This window comes from Glycine max, chromosome 1 (assembly GCF_000004515.6).
Source record: "Glycine max cultivar Williams 82 chromosome 1, Glycine_max_v4.0, whole genome shotgun sequence".
Lineage (NCBI taxonomy): Eukaryota > Viridiplantae > Streptophyta > Magnoliopsida > Fabales > Fabaceae > Glycine > Glycine max.
Window position 1 is genome coordinate 43,902,298 of NC_016088.4, and position 9,416 is coordinate 43,911,713.

Consider the following 9,416-nt stretch of genomic DNA (forward strand, 5'->3'; position numbering starts at 1 on the left):
TGAGCTCTGAGCCTCATCGGGCTCTGCTAGTGAAGGTTTTGAACGAGGCCCATGTGGCCCAAGACATCTCGGTAGAAGGTTTCGGAGGGCTGGTCAATAATATCACTGCCAATAACTATCTCGCCTTCGCCGAAGAAGAAATCCCCGCCGAGGGGAGAGGGCATAACAAAGCTTTGCACATATCAGTCAAGTGTATGGACCATATCGTAGCCAAGGTGCTCATCGATAATGGTTCCAGTTTAAACGTGATGCCTAAGAGCACTTTGGAGAAATTACCATTCAATGCCTCCCACCTAAAGCCGAGTTCAATGGTGGTTCGTGCCTTCGACGGCACCCGCCGAGAAGTTAGGGGAGAGATCGATCTCCCAGTACAGATAGGCCCTCACACATGCCAAGTTACCTTCCAAATAATGGATATTAATCCCCCCTACAGCTGTCTGTTGGGGCATCCGGGGATCCACTCAGTGGGAGTTGTTCCCTCTACACTCCACCAAAAGTTGAAATTCGTAGTGGAAGGACATCTGGTCATCGTATCAGGCGAGGAAGACATCTTGGTGAGTTGCCCATCCTCTATGCCTTATGTGGAGGCCGCAGAGGAGTCATTAGAAACCGCTTTCCAGTCTTTCGAGGTGGTAAGCATTTCCTCCATGGATTCCTTCTCTGGGCAAGCTTGCCTGTCCGATGCAGCAGTAATGATGGCCCGAGTTATGTTGGGAAACGGTTACGAACCTGGGATGGGTTTAGGCAAAGACAACGGCGGCATAACTAGCCTGATAAATGCCAAAGGAAATCATGGGAAGTATGGGTTAGGCTATAAGCCCACTCAGGCAGATATAAAGAGAAACATAGCGGGAAGGAAGAGCGGTAGTCAAAACTCGCGGTTGAGACAAGAAGGTGAAGGAAGCCCACCCTGCCACATAAGTAGGAGCTTTATAAGCGCGGGTCTGGGGGACGAAGGTCAAGTGGTCGCGATATACGAAGATGGTGTTCCGAGTACATTGGATTTGGTACGACCGTGCCCTCCTGATTTCCAGCTGGGAAATTGGCGAGTGGAAGAACGCCCCGGCATTTACGCGACGAGCATAATGTAAACCTTTACGGTTTTAAAAGCTCTATAGTTGGGCCTAGGCTTTAGAGTTTTTCTTTTGTTAAGGCTTTGTGTCTTTTGTTTTTGAATTTATAATACAAGGATCTTTCTTCATCTGTTCCTACGTCTCTACCCATTCTCATCCATTTGCATGTTTACTTCTTTATTTCTGAAATGGCAGATCCGATGACGAGTCCCCCGAAGGTACTAATACCTGGGACCCGCCTATCAACTTCGAGCAAGAAGCGAATCAAACGGAAGATGAAGGGAACGAGGATGTGAGAATTCCCCCAGAATTAGAAAGGATAGTCGCCCATGAGGACCAAGAAATGGGGCCTCATCAAGAAGAAACAGAACTAGTAGACTTGGGAATTGGCAGTGGAAAAAGGGAAGTAAAGATAGGCACAGGTATTACCGCACCTATCCGTGGAGAATTAATAACCCTGCTGAGAGACTACCAAGACATCTTTGCTTGGTCGTACCAAGATATGCCCGGTTTGAGTTCTGACATTGTACAACACCGATTACCTCTAAATCCTGAGTGTCCCCCGGTAAAGCAGAAACTGAGAAGGATGAAGCCCGAAACATCTTTGAAGATAAAAGAAGAAGTGAAAAAGCAATTTGACGCTGGTTTTCTGGCCGTCGCTCGGTACCCAGAATGGGTCGCCAACATTGTACCGGTCCCTAAGAAGGATGGGAAAGTACGAATGTGTGTGTATTATCGGGACCTAAATCAGGCCAGTCCCAAGGACAATTTTCCTTTACCACACATCGACATCCTCATAGATAATACGGCCAAATTCGCTCTATTTTCCTTCATGGATGGTTTATCCGGTTACAATCAGATAAAGATGGCACCAGAGGATATGGAAAAGACTACCTTCGTCACCCTGTGGGGAACATTCTGTTACAAGGTGATGTCCTTTGGACTCAAGAATGCTGGGGCAACTTATCAACGGGCCATGGTAGCTTTGTTCCATGATATGATGCACCAAGAGATCGAGGTCTACGTGGACGACATAATTGCCAAATCTAAATCCGAGGAAGAACACCTTGTCAACCTGCGGAGGTTGTTTGAAAGGCTTAAGAAATATCAATTAAGGTTGAACCCCGCCAAGTGTACCTTTGGGGTCAAATCAGGGAAATTGCTTGGATTCATTGTAAGCCAGAAAGGGATAGAGGTAGACCCCGAAAAGGTGAAGGCTATCCTTGAGATGCCGGAACCCCGTACAGAGAGGCAAGTCCGAGGTTTCCTGGGACGCTTGAATTATATTGCCAGATTCATATCGCAGCTCACCGTCATTTGTGAGTCGTTGTTCAAACTCTTGCGCAAAAACCAAACTGACCGCTGGGATGAGGGTTGCCAAGAGGCTTTCGGAAGGATCAAGAAGTGCCTCATGAATCCCCCTGTGCTTATGCCACCAGTACCTGGAAGGCCTCTCATCTTGTACATGACAATCTTGGACGAGTCAATGGGGTGTATGTTGGGGCAACACGACGAATCCGGGAAGAAAGAATGCGCTATCTATTACCTGAGTAAGAAGTTCACGGCCTGTGAAATGAATTACTCTTTGCTCGAAAGAACGTGTTGTGCTTTAGTATAGGCATCCCATCGCCTAAGGCAGTACATGCTGAGCCATACTACCTAGTTGATATCCAAGATGGACCTGGTCAAGTACATCTTTGAGAAGCCAGCTCTCACGGGACGAATCGCCCGGTGGCAAGTCCTGCTATCCGAGTTTGATATAGTTTACGTCACCCAAAAGGCGATAAAAGGAAGCGCCTTGGCAGATTATTTGGCTCAGCAGCCTCTTAACGACTATCAGCCCATGCATCCCGAATTCCCGGATGAGGACATCATGGCCTTGTTTGAGGAAAAATTGGACGAAGATCGGGACAAATGGGCCGTATGGTTTGACGGAGCGTCGAATGTTCTAGGCCATGGCGTTGGAGAAATATTGGTCTCTCCGGACAATCAATGCGTGCCTTTCACAGCCAGGTTAGGATTCGACTGTACCAACAACATGGCCGAATATGAAGCATGTGCCCTGGCCGTCCAGGCAGCGATTGACTCCAATGTCAAACTACTCAAGGTGTACGGCGACTCAGCGTTGGTAATCTATCAGCTGAGAGGGGAATGGGAAACTAGAGATCCCAAGCTGATACCCTACAAAGCCTATATCAAGGAATTGACTAAAACCTTTGATGAGATCTCCTTCCATCATGTTCCCCGCGAGGAAAATCAAATGGTGGATGCACTTGCTACTTTGGCGTTTATGTTCCAGCTAACGTCGCACGGGGACCTACCATACATTGAATTTTGGTGTCGTGGCAAACCCGCGCATTGTTGCCAAGTAGAAGAGGAACAGGACGGTAAGCCTTGGTATTTCGACATCAAGCAATATGTCGTAAGCAAAGAATACCCACCAGAGATTGCCGACAATTATAAAAGGACATTGAGAAGATTGGCGGTCGGTTTCTTCATGAGCGGAAGCATACTATATAAGAGAAACCACGACATGACACTCCTGCGGTGCGTGGATGCCAAAGAGGCGAACCACATGATCGAGGAAGTCCATGAGGGCTCGTTTGGAACGCACGCCAACGGGCATGCTATGGCCAGAAAGATCCTAAGGGCAGGTTATTACTGGCTTACCATGGAAAGTGATTGTTGTGTCCACGTAAGGAAATGCCACAAATGTCAAGCATTCGCAGACAATGTCAATGCCCCGCCGCATCCTCTGAATGTCATGTCCACCCCTTGGCCTTTCTCCATGTGGGGAATAGATGTCATCGGGGCCATTGAGCCCAAGGCCTCGAATGGCCATCGCTTCATCCTCGTAGCGATAGATTATTTCACCAAGTGGGTCGAGGCGGCTTCCTACACCAATGTCACGAGTGGTGTAGTGGTCAGGTTCATTAAGAGGGAGATCATCTGCCGGTATGGTTTGCCAAGGAAGATTATCACGGACAATGGCACCAACCTGAATAACAAGATGATGGGGGAAATGTGCGAGGAGTTTAAAATCCAGCATCACAATTCCACGCCCTACCGACCAAAGATGAATGGAGCCGTGGAAGCGGCCAATAAAAATATCAAAAAGATTATCCAAAAGATGAACGTGTCGTACAAAGATTGGCACGAGATGCTCCCATTCGCGTTACACGGTTACCGAACTTCAGTACGAACGTCAACTGGGGCAACGCTGTTCTCATTGGTATATGGAATGGAGGCTGTGCTACCGTTTGAGGTAGAAGTCCTGTCATTAAGGATCTTGGCGGAATCCGGATTAAAGGAATCAGAGTGGGCTCAAACCCGCTATGACCAGCTCAACCTCATTGAAGGAAAACGCTTAACGGCCATGAGTCATGGGCGCTTGTACCAGCAAAGAATGAAGAATGCATTCGACAAGAAGGTACGCTTGCGCAAGTTCCATGAGGGAGACCTTGTGTTAAAGAAAATGTCCCATGCTGTCAAGGACAATCGAGGAAAATGGGCCCCAAACTACGAAGGGCCTTTTGTTGTGAAGAGGGCTTTTTCCGGAGGAGCCCTGGTGCTTACCAACATGGATGGCGAAGAGCTACCTTCACCCGTGAACTCTGATGTCGTCAAGCGATATTATGCTTAGAATCTGGGGCAATTAAAGATGTCGCTGCATGTTCTTTATCTTTATGTGTTTTCTGGGTATCCCCTAGGGATTCCCTGTCTACTGTATCTCTCGTTACAATCTTTCAAAGAAGTAAACGTGGGTTCGAGGCTTTAGTCCTCACATTGGTTTTAAACTTTGCGTTAATTTGTGATCACCTGAGCCCTTCCGCTCAATTCATGGGATGCCCCAAGCGCTTAATTAAAATTGAACCTAAACCAACTTTCACTAAAATTTGCTGCGTTTGAAAACATTCATGCATACGCATACGCATGCATATTGTTGTGGTAAAGCAGGGGCTGGATCATCTCGAGCTACCTTTTGGGGTAGAAACAAAGTTAAAGCAGCCAAAAACCAATCAAGGTAAGACAATAACCTGGTCATGATTGGCCGCACATTGTTTGTTTCCTACTTGTAGGTACTTAGGAATGGACGCAAATGGAGGATAGGGTCATGACTGGCCGATCGTCGTCTCTTCCCGGCATTGGACAAGCAGAGAACGTCGCTGCAAGGCAGCCCAGTATCCTTTGAATTCACAATGATTACTACTATTTTTTGTTTTAAATAAGTAAAACGATGCCTAATTCTAACTTAAGTAAGTTCGAGTAGGCGAACGCTAACCTGTAAAGAGAGGGGGGCCATGGTTATGTTTCCCCTAAAAAAAAAAAAAGTGCAGGTTAGCTCGCCTGGGCGAGCAACCCCTGCACCACAATATAAAAAAATGACGAAAGGGGGACGTTTTTGCATTCAAAAACTTCTTTTCCCCCCATTCAAAAGCCATACCCACGGAATTTACGAGTTTGCAGCCCTAGGATCTCTACTTTTCGCATTTTTCGATTCCGTTTTGCGCTTTTATTTATCACCAACAAGTAAGTATTCCATCTTTAAGCTTTCTAGCTTTTCATTGGGGTATTTTCATCTCCTTTTGGTGCTCCAAATTGTGAGAATGTGCTTATATTTGTGGGGCAATTTTGGTTTGTTTTCTTGCTTGGTTGGTTTGAATTGGGGGTTTGTATGAGATGGCCCTAGGCCTATAATGTATTTTGAAGTAATGGGGCATGCCACATTGTCCCTGTTCTCTTGCTATTGATGCCTAAACGCATGCCCACCAAGTGTTCGGTGAAATGCCTCAATGGCATTAGCGCGTGATTTTCGTAGGGAAACAACCCATGGGACAATTTGGTTTGCACATGTTTTCTATTTTTTGGGACATGCATTCAGTTTCGTAAGGGCTAGAGTAATTGCCCCACATATATCCTAGGCCTAGGAACCAAAGTTTTTATGCAAGAGAACACAAGAATGGGTGCATATTGGGTGAAGCTACCCCTTTTTTGGCCAGCAATCAGCTATGAGCCACGCTACAATGGTTTCCCTACGCCTAGATGTTTAGGAATTTTGTTCATCATAAACGTGTAGGTGTGGAATAAGTAGCAAAATACCTTTGGCAACTTACACTTTGGGTATGGTAGAAAAATACTTGGATGTATGTACATGTAATTTTTGTTAGTCAAAATGTCTCACAAAAAATATATATGTTGCATGTTATGTAAAGAAAATACCTTACAAAGATACCTTTTAATTTGAATGCAATTTTAGTCAGCAAAAGAAAATATACTTGAATTTGCATGTGGCTTTAGGTAGCAAAAACACTTGAATAAAGCATGAAATGTAGCACCTTATTGTGTAGGTAGCCAAGATTCATCACAAAGTTTGTATATGTATAGGTATTAGAAATACCAGAATGTGCACGTATGCAATTCTTGGTAGCCAAAATGCTTTGAGTATGCATGTATGTAAATTTAGCAAAGGAAGTGCATGTGATGTAGGTAGCAAATACACCTTGGAAGTACATATAAATGATCTAGGTAACGAAGGTGCCCTGATTGTGCCTAGGTGCGTTTTTCTTAGTTAGAAGAATATCTTGTGCGAGTGAATGTTCGAAAGGAAGTATGTGCATGAGTTCGCTCTAAATTTACATTGATGTTTGTGTTATTGGGGGAGGTCGTATGCCATTTGCGTTTTAAGAATAGCATTTCTTGGTAAAACTAACTCTCCAAATGTTTGCCTTCACAGGAAATGGCCCCGAGGAAGCTTGCCTCAAAGAGGTCCAGGAAGGATAAAGCGGCCGAAGGAACCAGTTCCGCTCCCGAGTATGACAGCCACCGCTTTAGGAGTGCTGAACACCAGCAGCGCTTCGAGGCCATTAGGGGTTGGTCATTTCTCCGGGAGTGACGCGTCCAGCTCAGGGACGATGAGTATGCCGATTTCCAGGGGGAGATAGTTCGCCAGCGGTGGGCATCACTGGTTACCCCCATGGCCAAATTCGACCCAGACATAGTCCTCGAATTTTATGCCAATGCTTGGCCTACGGAGGAGGGCGTGCGAGATATGAGATCCTGGGTGAGGGGTCAGTGGATCCCGTTCGATGCGGATGCTATCAGCCAGTTCCTAGGATATCCTTTAGTGCTGGAAGAGGGCCAGGAGTGCGAGTATGGCCAGAGGAGGAACCGGTCCGATGGTTTTGATGAGGAGGCCATCGCCCAGTTGCTGTGTATACCGGGGCAGGATTTTGCCCGGACTGCTGCAGGGAGGCGAGTGCGAATTATGCGCACCAACATGACCACCCTGACCCAGATATGGATGACGTTGCTGCTCAGCAACATCCTGCCCAGCGATCATAATTCCGACCTCCCTCTGCCGAAGTGTCAGCTGGTGTACGCCATCCTGACACGGATGAGTATTCACGTGGCTCAGTTGATCGCTGATGCCATTTATCTATTTGTAGGTATGGCGCCGACCAGGCACCCTATGGACCCAAATAAGTCCAACCGGGCCCTGGGATTTCCCGCACTGATCATAGGACTCTCCCAGTCGTTCGGAGTCCCCGTGGCACCTACCAAGGTGATTCGGCCGCCCATCACCCGGGCTTTTATTGAGAAGTACTGCACCCAGAGACCGGTTCAGGGTGATGCTCCACAGGCCGCAGGCGCACCACCACCACCTCATCAGGCTGGCCCGGCTGGGTCATTTGACATGGAGCAGTATTTACGGCATTTGGTTCGCCAGCAGGCGGCCAACCACCGGGCACATGTACAGACCCATGATTGTCTGTACCAGCTGAGCCTCAGCATGCAGAGCCAGGGCTTCACTTCTTTTTCATGCCCTACTCCAGACCAGTTCAGGGCAGAGGTCGCATGGCCCGGGGATTGGCCTGAGGCCCAAGCAGGAGAGGCACCCCCAGAGGCTCCCGACGATGGAGAGTAGGCCCACGAGGACGAGGAGATGGCCGATTTGCTTGACTTCTTGGGAGGGAATGGAGCTACATGACCGGGAGATCCCCAGATTCATGTTTTCCTTCATATTTCTTTTATTATTTTTTATGTTATGAGAGACTAATGTTTGTTTTTGTTGTTTCGATTGTCTTTTGTACAACGCATACATTTTTGTTTGGATTGTTGCGTTAATGCTTATATCATTATTATCGATGATGTTTATTTGAAATTCTGGAACCGTGTAGAGTTCTTCGTTTAGGAACATCGTCCAAAAAATAAAACAAACAAAAATCATGATAAAAATAAAAATAAAAAATAAAAAAAGGGAGAGCAAGTAAGAAAAAAAGAGAGAGGAAAAAGAAAAGAATAATAAGTTGACTAGCAGAAAAACCAACATGCTTTCGAAAAGAGATGACTTCCAACTCTTCTTTGAAAAACAATTCGCTGATCATAGCTAGTTGTTGAAAAAAATGTGTGTACACCTGAAGGGTGAATGCTGTGAAATTTTCCCGAGAACCCAAAATGGACTCGGATGAATGCACAAATTGATAAAAGAACATATTTTGGAAACATTGGGTTGACTAAAATAGAGGAAATGAATCCTGAGCCCTAGCATCACATGACCATAAAAGTTTGACACTTGAGTGTCCGCATAGGTGCATGCATGACCAGTTTTGCATAAAATTTCCAAATCATCATTTTTGCATTTTGTGTCATGGAAATAATGTGGGGCATCCCATTTATCCTTGAACCAAACCAAACCCTGACATGTATCATGTCTAGCCATTCTACAAGCCTTGAGCCAAGATCCTGACTCCCCATAAACCTTGACCCAGGGTGAGAATGTCAATCCTTACCCTCGGAAGCAAAAAAAGAAAAGAAGGAAAATTTCCAATGAAAGAGAAAGCAAAAAGAAAAGAAAGGAAATTCCCAATCAAAGAGTGGGAGAAAGAAAAAAGAAAAGAAAGAAAATTCCCAACCAAAGAATGGGAGAAAGTAAAAAAGGAAGGAAAGAAAGTTCCTGATCAAAGAAATTAGAAGAAATGTGCAGAAAGGTCTTTTGACCAGACAATATCTAAACAATACAGAATTGTCCCCAAATGAACAAAAGGAAGGAAAGGAAACCATGACCTAAAGTGGTCTTCTCCCTTTGATTACCAACCAAAATCCTGTGCGTCGATGACTTGCTCGCCTCGCGTCAAACAAGAACAGAAAAGGAAAAAGACAAAAAAAAAATCAAAAGCCGAAAAACCCACCAAAAAAACCCATTTCCAAGGGAAGTCCTATTGATCCATGATCACGCATGTAATCTTTGATTTGATAGGAAATAATTCGCAAAGTCAAGTCGTGACATATCTATGGTTCGGAATTAGGATAAAACACTTACCTGTGCGAGATTGATACACTTTG